General features: G+C 34.1%; 1 long non-coding RNA gene across 1 annotated transcript; it reads right to left on the bottom strand.

The window, feature by feature from the left end:
• Positions 1-1,825: 1,825 nt before the first annotated feature.
• Positions 1,826-5,830, bottom strand: LOC132625175 (uncharacterized). Its single transcript, XR_009576691.1, has 5 exons — positions 5,693-5,830; positions 5,479-5,557; positions 4,287-4,352; positions 2,958-3,044; positions 1,826-2,071 (listed from the first exon to the last, which is right to left on the bottom strand). It is a non-coding gene; the product is annotated as an uncharacterized LOC132625175 (long non-coding RNA).
• Between the last annotated feature and the right edge of the window lie 1,101 nt (positions 5,831-6,931).

Raw genomic sequence — 6,931 nt, forward strand, 5'->3', positions numbered from 1 at the left:
AGTTTCTTACACTTGATTCACTTAGTTTAATGAAGTTGATCACTAATATCTCTTAAATTCTTATGGGAGAAGTGGTCTAGAGAGTTCTACAGAAAAGGGGCGTGAAAAGGGAAATGAAATGAAATGAACTTGGTCCGTTATTAAATACACAAAATCTGTCCCGACACGAACATACGGACCAACATACGATCCATATCTTTTATACGGGCCGTATGTCTGGCCGTATGCTTGGTCCAGTGAAGGTTGCTCATCTGGGCTAAATATGCGGCCTAACATATGGCCAGTATAATTTATACGGCCCGTATGTTGGGCCGTATAATGCCCAGCTATTCCGATTTCGTTCTCGTCGACTCATTTGATCTCCAATCCTTATGGAACCTTCTTAACACTTGTTTATCACCTCATTAAAAATCTAAGGGATGTTATGACTCTTCTCCAACGCATCATTAACTCGTTACTCATAAATCCTTTCCAATACGTAACGTATGCCTTGCCTTCCTTAACAACTTTCGTCTCCTACTTCACATGTCTTTGAAATCTCATTTAGAATCATTACATGTTATTTCTTACTTATCAAGAAGTTGTATACGTCGCGCCCTTCGTCAGTCTATTCACTGTGCATGAACGGAAAAAAATTTGAGGTGTAACATTCTTCCCCCCTTGGGAACATTCATCCTCGAATGTTAAATCGACCCTGTACAAGTATACTGGTTATGATGATCTTACAACAAATAAATTCTAACTGGGACTCGTCTATCATGTCGTGCCCCTCATCATTCAATGATCTTATTGCATCAGTAAGTTGTCGCACCCCCAGGGCTATCGTAGGAAGCATATAGCATGTACTTTTATCATTGTCCAAGTAATTATCCTATTTATCCTTAACGATAATCCCAACTCAACATTTCAACTCAATTCACCATATATTCTCCTTTAACTGACCTGAAGTATCATGACCATGCTATTCTTGCTTACCTCTTACTCCTCTTTTCTGAGTACCCACTTGATTTTATTGGCAACGTACAAATACTTGCAAGTTACATAATCGTTCTTGCATGATTCGTGTACATACACATCTATACATATAAATGTATCCATACCCGTATCCATATTCATAATCGTACTCATTTACATATCGTATCCATAGTCATATTCATATACATATTCGTATACATAGCACACCCGACCACGAAGGTACGGTGTTTTCGCGTACCCAACCATGGCTAGGCTCGGTGATTATATATACCTAAAATCTTTTGTCTATCTGTAGTAACTTATCTCGTCATGCTCTCTTCCTTCCTTTATTTTTCCCTTGATTATCATATCTTATGTTCTACTACAGAAAACCTTAGGTCCCTTTCTTAATTGTCGCTTATAAATCTCAATATCATTAACTACCACTACAAGAAAAAAGGTCTTTAGCGAAAGGAAATCCAGTCGTTAAAAGTCCAAATCCGGTCGCTATAAATCAATAACGACCGGAAAAAACCTGGTCGTCACCGGTCATTAAAAGCCTTGTCGTTAAAACTTAACGACTGGATTTAAGATCCGGTCGTTAAAGATTCTTTAGCGACAACAAAAAATCCGGTCATTAACCTTCTTTAACGACCAGATTTTCCTTTCACTAAAACTATAATCCGGTCGCTAGAACCTTTATAGACAACAACTGATTTGGTTGTTATACGTGCTTTCAATGACCGAAATTCCTTTCATTAATTGTCCATTGCTTTCTACGATACTGGAATGTTAAATATTATTAAATATAACTATAGAAAATTAAATTTTAGAAAGGAATCATTACTTCATATGCTTTCACACATCCAAATATACCAAATAATCATATCAAATTTCACTGTTAATACAAATAACTAAAGCATTACGTACATTGTCAGAAAACGTATCAATCCAAATTATATGACGCTATTTTATCAACTCCTAGAAAGATAATAGAATTGCGGTATATGTACATAAGACATCTTTAGACCACCACTAATAGAACTTAATCAACTTCTACTTCAACTTGCTTTGCACTTTCTTCGAGGATAGGTTGTTTACACTTCATATTCATGATCTGTCAAAAGAACAAGTTCATTTCAATTTAATAACAAACCTCTTAGTAGCAAATAACAAGTACCCAAACATATGGAACAAGTGGGATTTCTCTACAAGATAATAAAGCACAATAACAGTATAAAGTTTTATGATCCAAGATGAGTTATGACGAATAAATCTTACACAAGAAGTGTAAACATCTTTCAAAGAAGGATGAATTTCTATTTAAAAATATCCTACCAGAAGCAAAAATAAAAAGGATGAGCATGAAAAAGATGTGCTTCTGAATGAACCCATATTCCTCTAGGTGATCAAATGAAATTGTGCACTCTAATTAAGAGAATGGGCAAATTTATACTAAATGATGGTGCTACTCACATTGTTAGGTTAATAAAAGAAGCAAGTGGAAAAAGATTCTTTAACAATCTTATTAAATAAACAACTGGAGCAAATAGATCAAGCTCAGCCATTTTATCATAAGACCCAAACTTCCTTAAAATGCAAATATAGCAAAAAAAGGATTAAATTTACTAACTCCCAAGTCATTATCTGTAGAATCATTTCTAATCATTAAGTTTTTTTATAAGATCTTCACAATCCAAATGTGACAAGAACATATTTTACAGTATTTGTAAAGGCCGGATAGTGATTACTGCAATTTTAAGTATGGACATAATCACCATCCTTCACGAATAGATGCCGTGAAAAGAAACATTAGTATGACAATTAAAAAATGAGAAAAACACATCTTCTTCATCCGTTTTAAGGAGCCTCCAGTTTTTCAAAAAGTATTTCAACTTCTAAACTGCCCAAAATTTATCTGTCACACCATATTTGCTCTCCATAAATGAAGACAAAATTGCCACAAGAAATATAGAATACTAAAATATGTCAAGAATTTATACCTTATAAGAAGCTTTTTTCTGCTCTGCACTTTCAACTAAATTTTGCCAATGGGAGTCTGTTCTTAATGTGGATACAGAACCAACAACCTAAAATCAAAATGTAGAACTAAGCAGTAAGCAAAGCTTTACAGAAGCTTGTACAAGATTATTGTAACTTTCTGTGCAGCTTCAATAATTTTGTTAACAAGAATAGCTTGAAACTTCCCATAAGGAAGGATAATCACCAAGTTCATAATTATTACACGCTTTCTTTTTCAACAAGCTTATACAACTTTGTGAAGTACTTAGCTGCACTAGTTGAATTTTTTTAATCAAAAAGCATAAACTAGTTCAATTGAGAAATGGCACACAATAAAATCTGCAACTACATGCACATCCAGTATGTTTTAAGTACCATTGAGAGGATCTAAAAATCTAGGACAAATTTAATATAGGGAAAAGAGTAACAACTCACAACTTCAGTAATTCATTCAGTCTCTACAATCAACAGACATAAAATGTAATTTCATCTACTTCATCTAGTTTGTGTATGAATTAAAATAAATTGAACAATGGTTTGAACTGGCATATAGGATGTGCCACCCAAGTTTAGAACATGTTAGAAGAAAGAACCAGAGACAGCCACAAACTGTAGGAAACGGAGATCCAACTCCTATCTCCTTTTTATGCTTGATCTTCATTTTGCTTTTATAAGATTCAAGTTATAGTGACGTTTCAATAAAAGAGCCACTGGAGCTAATTATGATCCATGTATTACGCATTGCAAATTGATGGTATACCTCATTTTGGCTAAAATTATTTCCAGAGAAAATGAGAAATTTACTTTATGAAAATGTGATAACTATTTTACGGCTAAATTATCAAACTAGAATGGCAATTTGGGGAGAATTTGTTCAAAGAACTCTTAGGTGAATGTGATAGCTTAAAGTAATTAGGACATGAAGTACAATCTTCTTCAAGGTGAGGAACATAATGGGAAGAAAGTGTAAAATCCTTGACGTCCCAGGCAAGTAGATTTTTCCTGGTGCCTTAAGTAATCTTTTTTCGTTGGCTAGACTCTTGATTCCTAATATTGTAGATTCAACATCTAAATATTGTAGGCAGTATCCACAAAGTAACAGAAGAAAATAGTTTTAGCAGTTCGTCAGTTTTTAAAGATCTAGTAAAAACTATGCAGGTTGGTTTCCCATAATGCTAGTTGATATTGAAGGAAAGAAAATTTTTGTTGCAGAATATAAGAACATCTATAAATTACTTATGCTTAACATATGGATACAAAAACAACCTAGATGAAGAAATTCAGGAGTGCTGACAGTATTCAGGTCATACCTTTTGGTTAGCTTTGGTTGGACGTGTTTAACTGTTGATTTACTTTTCTTCCTTCACGGTCACAATCTGATCAAGTTAACATCAACAAAATCTCATCAAAAGAAAGTGTCATCCAACATAGATGTATTGCGGCTTCTTAAATTATAAGCTGTAGAATGGATGGAGTGTTAAATTAGTAGTAACAACAAACAAAATGGCCAAAAAACTAAGATTCAACTTTATAGTGGTGATGGATGCAAAAGCAAGAGTACAATTGATTATACAAAAATGCCTAAAGTCTCAATAATCAACTTATAGTAACACCACTATAAACATTTTCCTACAATTCCATAATTCTCCATTCGTATGGGATAACCGATAATTCACGCCAAAACTCAAATGCTTACTGTAAATAAGCGAGAATGTCAGGAAATAGAAAAGCACAAAGAGATATACCTTCTATTTTTTTTCTTCTACAATTAGATTTTAGAAAAGCATGGATCTCTATGATAGGGAAGGAGATTATCCACAAAAGCTAGAAAACCATCTTATTCAAAAGCTACCAAGTCAAGAACTATAGGATTATAGAAGCTTCTTGAATACCTGCAAAGTCTTCCTTCATAAAAGATTATAAGTAAATATATCAATCTATCACCCCAGTCCATTTGCTTTGAAGAACTTTATGAAGATAGATAATACTACACATGGAGCACATAAATAAATAAATTTTCAGAAAAAAAATCAAAAGTCCATAGTAAAAGAATTATACTAGACTCTTGTTATTGTCAAATTTGGAATTCTGAAGATTTTTTTTAACTTTCTCTTGTTATTTCCTAATAGAAAATCTTAATTGACATTAACAAGATGAACCCATAATTCCCACATATAGGGAATATGTTTTCTTGCAATGTAATGATAATACGGATAACCAACTGAACAATAATATTTAATGATGCATTTTCCTCCTCCACCCATGTTAGCTTGATAAGATGAAAAGTATTTTCGCAAAAATTAGACCAAACACATAATATTTTCCCAGAATGCTTTCTATCTTTTCACAATATATGAAGGCTAATTCATAACAAAATCCAAACACCAATGATTAGATATTCACATGCGCAGGTCCTATGGATATTAATACCAAGAATTCAAACATCAATATGACCAAGAAAGGTCAAATCATAGAACCAACAAGAAAAGAAATCAAAATTACCTTTCTTCCCTACAATTCCAATCTTTTTTCCCTCTACTACAATAATTTCCTCCACATATACCTTCCCATTGCCACCCCTCTGAAAGAATAGAGGAAAAATCACCGACATAGAACTAAAGTTTGAAAAAAAAAAAGTCCGGATTATTCATAATTCACTAATATTATTGAGAAAATAATTCATTTGGAACATTGTTATCTCTTGCATTTGACTTACCCGGGATTTGTGTGGCCATTGTCAACTACAAGCCTATCTGGTGACCCAACGGATAGAGAGAGTGGGCACTGGGAGTTACCACTAAGAAAATAAATGTTGTGTTTGTATGTTAGGGTTTTACTTACTTTAGGATCGAGGGAGTTTGGGAAAATATTGGGGGAAAAAGTGGCGCCTCTTTTTTTATTTTTTTATTTGGTTCTAACGACGGGCTGTCATAATTTTTAAGCAGCAAATATTATTGTTTCATTTTTTTTAATAAAAATTGAATTTCAACGACGGGAATAAAATCCAGTCGCTGTTAGTGTACTTTTGACGACCGATTTTTTGCCCCGTCGTTAGCCAATGGTCGCTAAAAGTCAAGTTTCTTGTAGTGTACGACTTTACCGTTAGTGCCTTTGCCTCTATTCTAGTATAACATCACCATCCTTTACAATACCCCTTGAGTTATTTTCTCTCAGTGTCATGTAGTTCAAGGTCTTCGCGAACGGTTTCCTGTACAATCTCATATGCCTGTTCAATTTATGTTCGTTTATTTACTAGTCAGTAGACTCATTTCTGTATAACTCTCACTCTTTATTTTAGAGTCTATATCTGTCACATCATAGGGTCCATTGTTCCAATCTCTACACTTGTATTCCCTTTACTCGCTTTCCCCCTTTAAGGGTTTTGCTTGTACCATTCTCAAATCCGTTGTCTCGCCTTCAAATCTTGAATTCATATATCCCTTACTATACTACATCTCATTTATGTCGTTTCCCATAATTTATAGCTACGATAATTCATGTGTGAAGTCTTAACATACCCATCTTGCAGTTTTGCAATCAAGTAATACAACCGACATAGCAATCCAAACAAGGATGTATTTTACTTAGCTCACCTGGTAATTATGAGTCAATGTCTGAATTCGCTCCAATTAACATTTTTTGTCCCATAGGGATGCTCACCATAGTAGTATGCCTAGTTATCCATACCATCCTTGCAATGTCACTTGCTCTCTTCTTCGGTGCTCAAAGTTCACTTGTAACGTCATCTTTGTTTTCCAAGGCCTAAGTCTCATGCGCAACTAATACCCCTTATGCCTCATACTCTTTTACTCTTGTGTTGCACTCAGCATTGCATTCGAAACCAATCATAATCATGTCGTATTTGTCGTTGATGATGGCCTTACTTTATTGCTTTATCATCGTATGGTAAGCTCATAATTCATGGCCACAGTTTTATCTCCAACTTACTCCTTTA

Source organism: Lycium barbarum, chromosome 12 (assembly GCF_019175385.1).
Source record: "Lycium barbarum isolate Lr01 chromosome 12, ASM1917538v2, whole genome shotgun sequence".
Lineage (NCBI taxonomy): Eukaryota > Viridiplantae > Streptophyta > Magnoliopsida > Solanales > Solanaceae > Lycium > Lycium barbarum.